The 14,192-nt window shown below is 45.1% G+C and overlaps 1 protein-coding gene across 3 annotated transcripts in view; it reads right to left on the reverse strand.

Moving 5' to 3' along the window:
• Window positions 1–14,192, reverse strand: part of Kif13a (kinesin family member 13A) — a 181,403-nt gene that overhangs the window by 137,509 nt on the left and 29,702 nt on the right. The gene's annotated exons all lie outside the window — the stretch shown is intronic.

Here is a 14,192-nt window from a genome sequence, read left to right on the forward strand (position 1 = left end):
CTGGCTTTGGTGGAATTTGCGCTTGAACTTACACGCTTCGTAAGGCAAGCTCTGTCACCAAGCTAGGTGGGTCCCTGTTCTTTATTCAGAAATTCTGAAGTCTCTGTGTCCTCCACGCTTCCTAAACTAGAAAGACAACAGAAACAACCGCTCCGGCAGGCAGCATTCTTTCTCACAAGCAGACTCTCATTATCACGCCAAAGAGACAATAATACTTTAGTGCTGACTGCATGTCAATGTGACCGCCATCCTCTCTCATGTGCAACTCCACTTTTATCAGCCATTTCCGTGTATAAAGACTGGACTGTGACGGTCCTGGAAGGAGTGACGCTGTTCTAAAGCACGACGGCATTTGTGTTCATCTCACTGGTGATCCCATGACTGACACAACTGGAATTTCCCCAGGACTCTGGGAAAGGCTGAGACCTGGTGTCAGCCATAGTAGGAACATGTGTCCCAGAGAAAGAGTTCACATCTTAATGACTGACTGGGCCACCCTGCAAACAGGACAAACAGGCTAAGACAATGATGGCCCAGTGGTTATACATACCTCTTGTCCTCTACTTAAACCTAGCCCGGATGTGATGACACCCCCAAACCGCACTTGGGAGTCATTAGCTTCCCAATGTGGACACACTGAATCAACCTCCTTGATCTGCTGACTGGGGACAAGTGGCTCTGTCTGCCTTGTGAGGGCTGCCAGGGCCCAGGCTCGGACCCTCAAAACTTCACTAATGACAGGAGACTCACCAAGCTTCCTTGCTTCCTTGCCATCAGCACCCCTTAGAATATGGACTTAAACGTGGGAGCAAACTCCTTGGGCCACAGCAGGCTACCTCACTAAGGCCTGCAGCAAGTATACGTGTGCATCCAAGATCATCTGTCAATATATCAAGCTGATTTGGGGCTGTTTTGATGTCTCAATAGCTGACCTGAATAAGAGGTTAAATTGTTCATGGTGATTCTCTTTGAATGGCGTGATATTGAAGCTATTTTTTTTTATTCCATAGGTATTAAATTCTCCTTCATAAATCTTTTGGTGATTTTGAAAACTCTTCCTTCCTTCCTTCCTTCCTTCCTTCCTTCCTTCCTTCCTTCCTTCCTTCCTTTCTCCACATCGACTGCTGTCCTAAGGAAATGTCACAGCCAGTTTGAAGCTCAAGCCCTGCGTCAGTTCAGTGGCATCTCTCTCCACCCCCACCCCCATGCAGTCAGGTCAGTGAGGGAAGCTTAATGCCAGGGTTCCCTGGAGCTGCTCTGACTCTGCTGGGGATGGGCATCACTGTCCTGCAAGCAGATTCTGGAAGCAGGCTCCTTTGGCCCCTCCTGCTGGCCACCTCAATTCAGGAAAAGCAGCCCTTCTGTACTCAGCTGCCTCCTCCTGGACTCAGAAATCCAGGGACCTGATATGTGCAGCACTTAGACACCCTGAACTGGTGAGCCATCTCTAACTTTGGCCAACCTGCATCTTCATTGTCTCTGATTCCTTTTCCCCTGAAGCTTCCTGGGGATTTCCCTTGTTTACCTTAGATATAGCCCAGATTCATCAAGACAGACATGATTGTCCTCAGATCCCCTTACAGATGCAGGAGGGTTATACTCCTGCCACAGGAATACTCCAGCATACTGCTGGAACTCAGAGGGACCCTCTCCAAACCACTGTCTGTTCTGTTCTCTAGCTCACATAAGTCCCCCCAAAATTCACACACACACACACACACACACTCACACACACTCACACACTCACACTCACTCACACACACACTTACACTCACTCACACACACACACACACGTCTCTTTCCCCTAATAAGATATGCATTATGCCTCATCCATCTGGCTTTCGAGTTTCACACTTCCTATGGCTCCTGTGCACATTAATAGGTGAAAGTGCCCTTTCTCCTGTCAGTTAGTTTAAAAAATAATCAACTGGGAGGCCAGCCTGGTCTACAAGAGCTAGTTCCAGGACAGGCTCTAGAAACTACAGGGAAACCCTGTCTCCTGTCTCAAAAAACCAAAATAATAATAATAATAATAATCAACTGGCAGGACAACTGATCTCAGTACCCAGGGAGCAGAGACAGGTGGATCTCTGAGTTCCAAGCCAGCCTGGTCTACAGAATGAGTTCTAGGATGGCCAGGACTACACAGCGAAACTCTGTCTTACAAAACAAAAACAAACAAACAAACCAACAACAAATCAATTATCAAACCTTCAGGAGAAAAGTGTAACCTTCCCTGAAGCTTCCAATACACAACCCTAGCAGGTCTGCAAATCAATATACCCCGTAGAAATCAAAGGGTGGGTCTGGCAAGATGGCTCAGCAGGCACTTTGCTACCAAGCCTGATGACCTGAGTTCAAGCCCTGGGAGCCACATGGTAGTAGGAAAGAGGCAATTCCCACAAAGTTGTCTTTTAACCTCACATATGCCTCACGGCACATGACACCCACCCCCATAAATAAAGTTTAAAAAAATCAAAGCAAAAGAAAGGTGGTATATATCTCAAGAGGTTAGGAAGCAGAAGGAATACCACAAGTTCAAGGCCAGCCTGCTTACATAGAGAGACCCTGCCCCCCAAACAAAAAAAACAACAAAAACAAACAGGCAAAGAAATTTCAATTCTCTCAAATCCAGCTCCCTTCTGCATGTGAAAGAAGAAATGTGGGTGGTGTGGGGGTGCTCTCATCCACAGTCATAGAAGACTGCTGTCTAATCAACAGAAATATACTTGCATTATTTGGGTATATAACCAAAAGCCAATTTATTCTACATTGATTACTACAAAATGAAGCTTTTAGGAAGACAAATTAATTGTTTTCAGCCAAATTAGAATGTAAGATAAAATATGAACGTTTTACCAGCATGAAAGAGACCCTTAAGAGGTAAGCACAAAGGCCCATGCTTACAATCAGAGCAAAGCTGCTGGCCAACCTGGGCTACACCGTGGGTCCCCCCATCTCAAAAAAAACTAAGGAAAAGGGGGAGGGAAGGAGAGAGAGACCTTTCCTGCTGCTTTTATCTTGCATTGAGTGCACAGGGAATGTTTGGTTTTTCGGGAGGGGGTTCTAAGAGAAAAAACATCTGTGCACGCATGTATGATGTGGAATTCCCCTCTGTATGCTATGATATATTTTATTGCCATTGGTTAATAATATAGAAACTGCTTTCAGTCAATGGCTTAACAGAATATAGCCATGCTGGAAAAGATATATAGAAAGAGTAGGTGGAGTCAAGGAGAGACTGGCTGCTGCAGGAGACAGACGCCAGACGCTGGATGGAAACTCACCGATAGGCCACAACCATGTGGTGATACACAGATTAATAGAAATGGGTTAATTTAAGATGTAAGAGCTAGCTAGAAATACGCTTAAGCTATTGGCCAAGCAGTATTGTAATTAATACAGTTTCTGTGTGAGTATTTCAGGTCTGGGTGACCAGAAACTGAACAAGCAGTCTCCACCGACACATGTACACATGCATGCAGGCAGACACTCACAAACGCACTCATGAACCCCTCGGATTTCACATACATATGGATGCATGATAGGTCCAAGCAATTCTGCAAGAATGAAAAGGGAAGAGGGTAAAGGGAGTTGCAGGTTTGGTGCCTGACTGGTGCCAAGTACCCCTATACATTGTTTCACTAAACCACAGCCATCCTGTTATTAGCTATTATTATCCCACATTTTACAGAAGAGATTCAGTGGGCTAGAACGTAGCTCAGGGGTAGAGCGCTTGCCTAGCATGTATTAAGCTCTAAGTTCGATCCCCAGTATCACACAAACATAACAAATAAAAGGGGGAGTCTCATGAGGCTCAGACATAAGCACCATGAGACCGACCAATGTGACAAACACAAACGCTGGGTCCCTGTAACATCAGTAAGCCATAAAAATACTTTTCTTAAGAAGCACGACATTCATTTGACATTCATGGGAGTGGGGTTTCCATAGAGATGGATGTGTCATATGTAAGGGTGAGAGTAGCCCCTCAGAATGAAAAGGGTAGTGGTACCTAGAAAGTTGTTAGGGAAAATGGGGGACTGGCCACCAACCATCCAGTGTGGACAACAGCCACTGAAAGGTCTGGTAGTTACAAGAGTAGTCACCACCAGAACTCCAGGGGACAGCACATTGTGAACACAGAACACAGAACAGACTGGTGAGTGGGGACAATCTTGGAAGTGACTTCAAATGAGGCCCTCTACTTCCTGTAACATCTTTGCCAAGCTTGCTGACCCTGTCGTCCGGAGGACACAGGGACTCTGAAGGTGCTGCCAGGAGGACATGACAGGTGATCTCTCCATGCAGATACAGGAGGCGAAGGTGTCTCAGAAACAGCCCTGAGCGACTCGGCTTGAGAAGCAGGACTCGAGAACCGTGGATGGGCTCTGGTGCTTCAGACACTACTGCTCACTAGAGTTCCCTCTAACTACAGAGATGAGACACCATCCTGGAGCACAGGGACTGACACATAGTTACACGCTCAACAAAGAAACCCAAGAATGGGATGAATGAATAAAGGGAGGAAGGGACGATAAAGAAACAAGCATCCAAAATGCTCTGACTAGACTGAGAAGGGAAGGCCTTCTTCCTGGAGGGTGGAGGGTGGAGACAGAGAACGGGAGGACAGACATCAGCTGGTGATCCAACACACAACACCCTCTTCTGACCTCCAGGGCCCAGGGCCAAACAGTCTCAACAATCTCTCTCTCTCTCTCTCTCTCTCTCTCTCTCTCTCTCTCTCTCTCTCTCTCTCTCTCTCTCTCTCACACACACACACACACACTCACACACTCACAAAGAAAAATAAAGAAAAATCATGAAAAACTTCACAAATAAAGGACCGCCCCCATCTGCTCTTTCATATTGTATATAGCGGTCAATTGAGCTTATAGTGTATAATATGGCAGGCTTGAGGGGTGTGCTTCTGTGCTTCTGACTTGGACCTAAAACTAACTTCACACAAAGAATAAAGATGCACTGCTGTTTGAAGAACCTTTCCTTTCACAAATGTGGCAGCCATGTGCACTGAAATGCCAGCAATTAATATCTTAGCCTTCTGAGTAACTATGGATTCAACACGGCGCTTTACAGAAAAAAAAATCTCTCTCACCTCCACTCTCTTTAGCAGATGCAGCTTCCCTTCAGTCGGCTTAGGACGGAAAGCCCTAGGAATTGAGGTCCCTTCAGTACCTGCACCTGCAACCACCCAGTCAAACAGGGGTGGGGGCCGTGACAACTATTCTTTACAAGCAGAATGTACGCAATTAATTTTTATTTACACATTCCATAAAACCAGTTCAATGCAGCCAACCCATCTCATCAAATGTTATAACCCACCATGACAAAACTCCCATGACGACAAGGACATGGGTCATTTAGCTCTAATATAAATGCAACAGTAAAGCAATCAAATTGGCACAAACTTCTTCAAGGCTCCCATTAATTCGTTCTAATTAAGAAAAGAGACACAATTTAAATCTTAGAAAAACTCTTAAGATACACCAGGATGCCAGGCCGGCGTCTCTGCTGCCTGGTTCCCAGGCATCTGCTACAAATATTAGCAACATTGTAACAGCAGAAGATGCCTGCAGCCAGCACTTCCCCCGAGGAAGACATAAAGCACTCCGGGCGTATCTTCTGAACAGATGTTTCAATCTCTGAAATCCAAGATTCAGCAAAGCCGCCAGGATGAAACACAACAGAGAAATCTGTTGCCTTTGATATGTTTGTATTTGTAACAGCCCCTCAAGGCCATTCTCTTCGAGCTGATTACTCCTTCAACAAGGGCTGTCACTACACAGATCTTTAAGAATCTGAGAGTATAGTCGTTTGAAATGGAAATGAGTCCCACAGAGCCTGTGTGGGAGTACTCCACGCACACACACTTACAGGTAGAACACTAACAATTTCTTGGCTGAATTTTCTGCCTGTGTGCACGATGTCCTAAGTCATCACCGCTAGTCACTGGCCATTTGGGCAGGGACTGGAAGCACTCATTGTTGAGCAAGCATGACCAGGGCTCTCTTGATAAGGAAGGAGACAATGACTTCCTGACTAGGACCAGGATCCTGAGCACTGCAGGGAGGATGCTTCCTTGGAAAAACAATAAACTTCTATATGCTCCTTACAAGGCCCAACAACAAACCAATGTGTGACTGGACCAACCCAGCTTGGGTGAACCAATGAGTCTAGGGCTTACTTACAGAGTATAAGGAACCCTCAGGCAGCCACGCCACTCAGCATGGATGCTGACTTCCTCATCCATAGCTGCAGAGAGGGAGTTCCCTTTTAGTTCCGTCTTAGGTTAACCCTCCACAGTCCATGCACCTTAACATCTTCAGAGACCACCTAACCACATGCAATTATGGCAGAATTACATACAAAAAGGCCAAGAGGTGCAGGAGGGAGTGGCCAAAGTCTCAGGTGAGGTGGTCCAGTGATGCTTCTCCGCCTCCTTCTGAGAGAGAATGCCAGGCCATTAGCAAGCCTATCGCAGGGGTCTCTTGAAGACAATGGCTGTTCTAGTGAGAAGATACGGTTCCACATCTCTCCACCTCCCTCTGTCTCCTATCCTTATGTTCTTTCCTCCCTATTATGTGTGTGTTTCCTAAGCCTCGGAGGAGGAGGAGGAGGAGGATAAAGATGTTGACTCTTCTCATCTTCCAGGCCTTGTCACATCAACAACGGTCATTTGATCTCAGGGGTTTGGCTTGTTATGAGTCTCTGGAGAGACTCCCCGTGAAAAGCAGCTTCCCAAGCCAAGGCTAACTAACAGCAATAAACAAACATTTAGAAGATAATTTGATAGACACATCACATTCATTTAACAAAACAATAGCAATTGCTTCCCCCTTGGGATCTATGACCTTCTTGAGCCATGAGTTTTATACTGAGCTCATAGTAACAGATGTGATTTCCCCCCTTTGGAGTGGGCCCTAAATTTAACCAGAAAATGAGTTACATCCCTAACACTCTATGCCACTATTGTACCAGCTGGCAGGACCAGACTGATTTTCCCAGGCTCTACAACCAAAGCATAAGAAGCTGTCAGCAACTCTTATCTATGCTCGTTTACAGATCAGAGCTGGGGGCTGACTTATGGGAGCACAGGGAACTCAGCCTCACCTGAGAGTCTCACCCCCCAGCATGGATGATGACTTCCTCATAAAAGGAGACTCTTCAGTCTGTATACCCCCAAATCTCATGAGCCAAAAGCTATCAGGGCATGATTATATGCAAATGGTGTAAGTGGGAGGAGCTAGAATCTCAGGTCAGTCCAGGGACTCTGCCCAGCCTTCCAGATAGCAGGGAACACCAACAGTCAACAAGCCCAATTTTAGGGGTCATTTGTATATACATAGTCACCGCTGCTCTGGTGGTGGCATTCTCAGAGGGAAGCATTCTACCAGTCTCTTTATGGCAAAGAAGTGTAAAAGATTCACACATAATTTTTCTCCGGTAAGCTGTTACCTGAAAGGTTTACATGAGGCTTTGATTTCAGAGAGTTTAAAAATGGGAGTGAGTTGAAGCTGGGGGGGGGGGGGATGGAGCAGTGGTTGTGAATAGATGGGAACTAATATGACCCACAAGTGGAGAATGTGCAGAGACTGAGGGCACTTGGAACCCTCAGTCCTAAATGGGACAACTCCATCCAATCCCTCCCCTCAGGGCTCAGGGAACTACATGGAAAGACTGTGAGAGCCAGAGGGGATGGAGAATACCAAGGACAGACACAACAGGGCCTACACATGCAGGAACTCACAGAGACTGTGGCAGCATGCACAGGGCCCACAGAGGTCCAAATAGGATGGGATCTCAGCACCCAGAAGGGGAAGTGGGCACAAGCTCCCATCCCCAACCAAGAAGCTATTTCGAATTCACAACCTCTCACAAAGGAAAAATTGGTTTCTCATTAAAAAGTTAGAGTCTCACTGGATATTCGAACCACACCTAAGGGCAGACCCCATGCCCAGCAGCAGGTGGCCAACATAAAATGAGCTCTCTTTGGTTCCCCACCCACACCCCACGTGTCTTTTTCTTGTATATTATAGTTTCCAATTTTGAGTTTTTATTGTTTTTTTGTGTGTGTATCTATCTGTCTTATTAGTTTTGCATGCTCTTAGTTTTTTTTCCCCCTTTGGTTTGCTTATTAGTTTCTTTTGTTTTATCCCTGCTTGTCTTTTTTATTTGCTTGTTTTAATCCCAGCACTTGGGAGACAGAGGTAAGCAAATCTCTGTGAGTTCAAGGCCAGCCTGGGCTACAGAGCTAGTTCTAGGACAGCCAAGGCTACACAATGAAGCCCTGTCTTGAAAAAAATCGAAGAACTGAAAGAGAAGGTAGGGAGGGGAAACCATCATCAAAATATGGTTTATGAAAATAACTATATTTTCAATTAAAAATACGGGTGCTTACTGCACTCCTAGAGGAGTGAGGTTTAATTGCCAGCACCTACATTGGGTGGCTCCCAGGTACCTGTAACTCTAGCTCCAGGGGATCCAACGCCCTCTTCTGGCCTCTAAGGGCACCTGCACTGATGTGCACATACATATTCACTGATACATATAGCTTTATCTGCAGCTATAGCTATCTACCCATATATCTAGATGTAATAAAGATAAAAATCAAATCTTAAAGAAGTTGGGGTGAATTATCTGGGGTATCATATCTGCGTTCAGGGTGAGACTTGACTTTTGTAAAGAAATCACCACAGTAGCAGAGGGGCAGGAGAGATGGCTGGGCAGTACACACACGCACACACACACACACACACACACACACACACACACACATCCTTTAAAAAATAAAATTAAAGTAGTAAAAACAAATGCATTACAAAAGAAAGGAAGGAAGGCAAAATCCAGTGTGGGTACATTTTCTGAAAAGAGCCATTAACAGCTAGGCATGATAGTCTACACCTGCCAGCACTCCAGAGGAGGAAGCCAGAGGATCAGACACTCAAGGCGAGACTCTACAAATAGCAAGGACTACGTGAGACCCTGTCTCCAAAGAGCAAAAAGAACAGGACAACAAAGGAAAGCATGGCTTAAAGTGCTGCAGCCATCGCGGAGCCAGAGCCAGCCTCTTAGGATGGCGCCTGCAGGCTGCTTGGGAATGTGGTAACACACTGCACTTCAGCGCCGCCCACCTGGTGTGGGGCCTGGACGCCTGCGTGGTTTAAGACGCTCCCAGAGTGAGCCAGTTCTGCAGGTTTGCAGAGCCCCTGAGTGGAGCGGGATTAGAGGATGGAAAGCATTTGAAGTGGACCAAATGTGTAGTCCAGCTGACTACACTGGGGAGGAAACGCCGCTGCCAGTGAACCCGCGGACCAACCTCGGAGGGGTCAAAGCTCGCTCACACAGCCTTTCCCCTCTCAGTTCCTGTTTCCCACTTTCAAGACGCAACTGCAGAATTGAGACGAGCTCCTTGCTCCCATTCCCAGACTCAGTGGATGGTTTTTCCAGAATAGACTCACAGTGGGCTGTGTGAACAGGGGTTTGCATGTGGGCACATAATTAACTTGACGGCAAGTAACAATTATTTACATTTAAGTCTCTCTCTCCAACAAGAATTTCTGCAGTTTTTAATGACAAACTTTTTAAGTAGCTATGGCTTAGCATATGTAATTGTGCAGTAAGCTTTAAACTAGCGTCTCGAGGGTGGAATCCATTAGGCAACTCAAGTACGTGATCCTCATAAATCTATTAAAAAGCTGGTTCGCTCCTGTTGCATTTCGGGGAGCCTGATCTGCTAACTCCTGTCTAATCACAGTGAAGAATGATATTCAAGCCACGTATATGAGGGAGTCTAACCAAGATCAAGTAGACCGCAAGCTAATTTAAATAAACATTTGCTCAATAAGAAGGTTGAACAAACAGGTGGTAGAAAGGGCTAAAAGTACAATTTCATTCATTTAAAAAAAAAAGATAAAAATCAGAGGCAGAGGAAATGACCCAGTGGCTAAGCACACAAACCTGAGTTCTGCTCCCCAGCACCCACACATAAAATGTAAAGTGTGACGGTACGGTCCCCTGCACTCCTAATGCTGTGGTTGGGGTCTGAGACAAGAGCGACTTCAGCTTGGCTGGTTACCAGCCCTTCAGCAAGAGACTGGCTCATGGGATCAAGGCAGAGTCCAATAGAGAAGGCCACCCCATAGCCTCTGCACATGTGTACACATTACACACACAGAGCACAGAAACCTAAACCAAGCAAGGGTGGCACGGTATAGCGGGGAAAGCACCGACGACCTGAGATAGATCCCAAAACCCACACAGAGCTAGGAAAGGAGTTGGTTCCACAAAGCTGTCCTTTGACCTCCACACATGCACCTGGGCACGGAAGCGCTCGTGTGTGCCCTCAGAAGGCACCACAAGTCCGTCACAGGGTAGAGGCACCCTGAGGTTCACAAATTCCTGATGTAAGAAAAGGAATCGTTTTTTCCCCCTCTCAGAATGGAAAAGACAAGCTGCCAAATGGCTCAACTGCATGTGTGCACATCAGGGGCAGACGACAAGGATCAATACACCCCTCCACAATGAAGGCTTTTCCTCCAGTAAAATCCAGGTACCATGTGCATGGATGCTGAGAGACAGTCCCAAGGCTGGCCCAGGACTGGCCACGGTTCATCTTTGATTCTTGTGTAACATATCAGGGCATGGCAGGAACAGGTGAGACTGTGTGGGCTCTTTGAAAGTAAAACCCACAGTGGGTATTTTCCAACCGACAGTAACTCTGGGCTCTCCTTTTTCTTTTCCTTGAAAAAGGGTTTCACACTATACCCTAGGCTGTATTGGACCACGATCTCAATATTTAGCCCTGCTGGCCTCAAACTCTTAGCAATCCTCCTGCCTCCGTCTTCTAAGTGTGGGTTTACAGACATGAGCCTCGCTTTTTGCTCTGACATTATAATCAATATGAATGCACAAGTCACATACATAACATATGAGGGATGAGAGGAGAATACAGACACCCAGCAGATGCTCAAGTTTGCTGCCTATATATATTATATATATATATATTACATATATACAATATATATATATATATAGAACGCAGTTCATTAGAAACCTGCGTTAATCTCCTCTGGGTCAAAAAAGTATTCTGCATAGAAAAACTGATCATGCCCAGGATAGCTGTAAGTATAAATCTTTATGGAAAAAGTCAACAGAGTGTACCACTACTCATTGGTAAGCTAATTATTAGGAGATAGATCATATACTTTGTGATAAACAAAGAGGCCTTTCTGCATGAGTTAAAGCCACTGATAACATTTTAATTCCATCCATGGAGAGACTACAGACATAATACATCACTACTCACACACTCCAGCACTTTAATAGAAACAACTCTGACATCTAGAGACTTCAGCTGGAGGCAGGAGACTCTAAATATACCTTGGATTCTAGTGCATACCTCCTAAGGAAGGTAGGGTGATGGGGAGTGTTATTTTATAAGGTGTGTTACTTTGTTTATGCTGTGGAACATTTGTTTAACGATGTAAAGATGTGTTGCTTTTGTTTACGCCACGTTTGTTTAACTCTGTGAAGCTGTGCTACTTTGCCTATGGAAAGCAACCGTTGGTCTAATAAAAAGCTGAATGGCCAATAGTGAGCCAGGAGCAAGGACAGGCGGGGCAGGCAGGCAGAGAGAATAAATAGAAGGAGAAAGAGGACGAAAGGGAGCAAGAGAACAAGGGGAGGAGAACCTCAGGGGTCAGCCACCCAGCCAGCCATGGAGTAAGAGTGAATGTAAGATATTCAGAAGAAAAGGAAAAAGCCCAGAGGCAAAAGGTTGTCGGGATAATTTAAGAAAAGCTGGCAAGAAACAACCCCAAGCTAAGGCCGGGCGTTCATAACTTAAACCCTCCGTGTGTGATTTATCTGGGAGCTGGGTGATGGGTCCCCCAAAAAGCTGAAAGAGTAAAGAGTAACAAGGAACTAACTACAGTAAAGAAAAGAAAATGCTCTTGGAAGCGCAACCATGGACTGTCACCTGGACGCCAGTGCTCTAATCTCCCAGATTTGTGGGAACCTTGACAAAAGCATATGAACTTTCCTCCTTGGAAAGTTCACACACACACACACACACAAACATGTCACTTTGCAACTGTAAAAAGCGAGCCTTTCATGCCAAAAGAAGGACAAGTTTGAGCGCCAAAATGAGACTGAGCTGAAAGGCTGAAGTTCACTGCCGTTGGACTTTGATACTGATAATTACAACGGCTTTTATAGTCCACTGTCATGATATATTTCCTGCAAAATGCCTTCACAAATTTACTCTGGCCAGCTCTCCTCCAAGCCTTGCACTAAAACAAATCATTAATTACAATCCGTTTACTGGCCATTCATAACTCAAGAGTCTATAAGGAATGAAAACGGAGTGACCCCAATAGTTCCTGGAGATAGAGTCTGGAGGGGCGACAGTCTGCAGCTATGGTACTAATTGTTTCCCTTCATCTTCCTTTGTAATCCTTTTTCAAATGTAAATTACATCTGGCAGAGGCCCCCAGAGTGACGCATAGGCTCTTCTCTCTTGAGCTCAGTAAACATAAAATTGAAAATCTTTGCTTCCTCGCTTTAAATACAAGAAAAGCCAAGAGCAAGCTGACTCAGTTCCTACAAGTGAGAGGGGATTTGAATGAATCGGAAGGCAAACGTTTGTGTTTGGTTAGAGAGACAGAAGATTAAAAATAACAACCACCGAAATGCATGTGCTGTGATAAAGTGATCCGTTAACGACTCAGCAAATAGAGCACCGTGATTATGGCTCTCACTGGCCAAATTTACTTTCTGATACTAATGGGCAGACAGCAGACCCTGAATACAGTCCTTTCCTATATGCCACCTGCTGGAGGAGTGCCACAGAATTTTATACGTTTATTCATTAATATATACAAACACGCACATGTGTTTATGTGTGCGTGCACATGTGTGTGCAGTTGCCTGCAGAGGCCAGAGAGGGTGTTAGATTTCCTGGAGCCGGAGTTATAGGTGGTGAACCATAAGCCACCTCATGTGTGTGCTGGGAACTGAACTTAGGTCCTCTGGAAGAGCAGCAAGTGCTCTTAACTGCTGAGCATCTCTCTAGCCCCAAGCCCCTGCAGAAATTTAACAATGCTTTATTTATTCCATTGTTGGGAACCTGAAAAATTACAATGCAAAAAGTACCTCAATCTTGAGAATCTGCTGATATTTACCTAGCAGTTCTCAAATATGCTTTTTCCTTTTTTTGTTTTTGAGACAAGGTCTCATTTGACAGCCCAGGCTGGCCTTGAACACACAGCAATCCTGCCTCTATCTCCTGCTCAAATCAAGAAAAAAAAAAGAAGAAAAGAAAAGAGAAACAAAAACCCCAATAACAAAAAACAAATGTAATATCAAAACACAAAAAAAAACTTAAAAATAACCCTAGGAACCCACAGAGGGAACACTGAATTTCTAAAACTTTTAAATTGCTCATCATTAGGGCTGAAGAGATGGCTCAGTGGTTAATGGTTTGTACTGTCCTTACAGAGGACCCAAGTTCTGTTCCCATGTTGGGCAGAACTCCAACTCCAGGGGATCCACGTTTGGCCTCTGTGAACACTCACACTCACATGGACATAAAAAAAGAAGATTTTTTGGAAGAAATGGTTGCCTGTAAATGACTAAACCCCAAGGAGTTTATCCCCCCGTCACATCTGGCCAAACATCCACTTCTTTATATGAGAGCGGGGAAGAAGACTCTAATAGTAAAGCTGCTCATCCTAGATCCTCAATCAGGACTTGGTTGTTACCTGTTTTTAGTCAAACTTAACAACAAATCTACAGTATAAGTCATTCACTGGGCAATCTGCTTGCTTTTGCTTTTGAAGCCTTTAGCCCAATCACCGAAAAGGCAAAGTTTCCCGTGGACCCTTCTACCCTTGGCCCAGGGCATACATGTCTGGCCAAACTACAAACGCAAGTAAAACCTTCCCTTTAATTTCCACAAATATACTTGAACAAATGTTTTTCTTGAACACATGCAACATACATTCACTAAGTTATATCCATCCTGGAAGAATCCATCCTGGTCAAATGTTGTCTCATTTCAGTATACCAAGTGGTATAATCATTATAATCATTATGGTTTGGCTGTTTGGCTAACAGAACATGGGCAACCATGAATTTGTTTGCTTGTTGTGTGTGTGTGGGGGGGGGAGTGT

The sequence above is a fragment of the Arvicola amphibius genome, chromosome 6 (assembly GCF_903992535.2).
Source record: "Arvicola amphibius chromosome 6, mArvAmp1.2, whole genome shotgun sequence".
Lineage (NCBI taxonomy): Eukaryota > Metazoa > Chordata > Mammalia > Rodentia > Cricetidae > Arvicola > Arvicola amphibius.